Source organism: Centroberyx affinis, unplaced genomic scaffold (genome assembly GCF_046629955.1).
Source record: "Centroberyx affinis isolate AG114_WGS23_722 - 3 ecotype Tasmania unplaced genomic scaffold, CSIRO-AGI_Caff_v1 ptg004969l_1, whole genome shotgun sequence".
Taxonomy (NCBI): Eukaryota; Metazoa; Chordata; class Actinopteri; order Beryciformes; family Berycidae; genus Centroberyx; species Centroberyx affinis.
Window position 1 is genome coordinate 17,758 of NW_027282441.1, and position 2,243 is coordinate 20,000.

Here is a 2,243-nt window from a genome sequence, read left to right on the forward strand (position 1 = left end):
AATAAACACTCATCCGACTTTGTACTGGGATAAGGATGCATAGATAAATCAGTTGATGATTTCCCGAGAATAACGAGTAGTGAGTACTTTCTACACTAAAAAAGTAGTGAGTAGAAAGTACAGATTTTTCTTTTGAAACGTGGTGTGTAAAAGTAAAAAGTCTTCAGTGAAAGAAAAACTCGAGTAAAGTACAGATACTTGAAAATCTTACTTAAGTACAGTAATGAAGTATTTTTACTTTATTACATCCCACCTTTTTGTTTTCATGGCAGTCTTTATTATCTGGCTGCTCACCCTGTTGATGCTCGAGGAATGTTCTTCTTATTTTACTGTTGGACTGTTGGAAGTCACTCTGGATGAGAACAAACCCCTGGGGAATGTTTAGACAGCCAAAATACTGATATTTGACTGATTGAAAAGCATTCTCAATACGACTGCAAATATGCTATTTGGTTTGCAAAAAAGGTGCTTGGTGAGTCCAAAGAATAAGCAAGTGTTACCACTGGTGCTCACTGGGAGAATACAGGTGAAACAGGCTCTGCCCCTGTGCACACACACACACAAATAGACACACACACACACACACAGTGTCTGAATCAACAAGCACCTGATTCAGACACTGACTTAAGCTCCATGTAGTGCATAAAAAAAATCACTTAAATGTGCCGAGTCAAATATATATAGACAAATATAGACAAATATAAATAGTGAAGTTGATCCTATATATGAATTTCTTTCCAAAGCCTTTGCCTTTCCATCAAGGCAAAGTGCGGCTGCTTTAAAGAATCTAAAATATAAGATAGTTTTGATTTTTTTTTTTACGATTTTTTGGTCGCTGCATAATTCCATTTGTGTTATTTCATAGTTTAGATGTCTTTACTATTATTCTACAATGTGGAAAATAGTAAAAATAAAGAAAAATGTGCTGTGTCCAAAATTTTTGACTGCAGTCTATCAGACTCAGCTGTGTTCAGTGTGAGTTGGACAGAGTCTGAACATCCATCCACTGACTGCAGAGTGATGTGATCAGATGTGGATCAGCGGTCTGTTGCTCAGAAACAACAGACAGACCTCAGTATAGTACAGCAGGCTGTAGTTTAGTAACAACAGTTTGAGCCAAGCATCCTGATCAAAGACTTGTTCCAACAGTGATCAGAACCGGTTGCTATGACAATGTTTGTGGTAACCAGGGAGCTGGTTAGCATTATTCTTGTTTTTGCTTGTTTTTCATTTGTGTGTTTGTATATTACTTTTCAGAGGCACAGTTGCTTTGGTAAGTGTTGAGTCAGAGCTGTAAATTAAGAATATTCTTCTTCTGTAGTGTGATTATGGGTGCAACGTTGATGTGGCAAGACACAACTGAGGAGTATAATCAATCTACTTTAATAATACCTGCTGGGCATCACTGCTATAGTATAGTCAGTGGTGGAAAGTAACTACGTACTAGCTAAGTATTTACTCACGTACTGTACTTAAATACAATTTTGAGATACTTGTACTTTACTAGAGTATTTCCATTTGATGCTACTTTATACTTCCACTCCACTACATTTCAGAGGGAAATATTGTACTTTCTGCTCCACTACATTTATTTGACAGCTTTTTACTTTTCAGATGGAGATTTGACACAATGGATTATATAACAAGCCTTTAAAATTCAACACATTGTTAAAGATGAAACCAGTGGTTTCCAACCTTTTTGACTTTTGACGTCTTACAGAAAGCAGTGTGTAGTCGGGTCACATTTCAGATGTCTATGAGTTGTTAACAGCTCCACCAAATAGTGATTTTTCCCTCTAAACCTCACATGGTTTAATTTCAATAAATGTTCAAATGATCCAATATTTCAGCAAAAATCAAAGATTAGAGAAAAAGTCCAAAACCGAAAACAGATTTATGTATCAGAACTTTGTTTTTTCTTCTTTCCTCTCCCATTAATCATCTCACGACCCCTCAGATTTATCTGGTGACCCTTTGGAGGGGCCCGACCCCTAGGTTGGGAACCACTGGACTAAGCTAGCTAACTGTAGTTCAAACTAGCTCCACCTCCAGCAGCTACAACAGTAACATGCTGCTTACACACTGATGCTTCAGTATTAATAATCTAATGATGTCATATATAATAAAATATCAGTCAGAGGGACCAAACCACTACTTTTACTTTAATACTTTAACTACATTTTGCTGCTAATACTTATGTACTTTTACTTAAGTAGGATTTTTCATGCAGGACTTTTACTTGT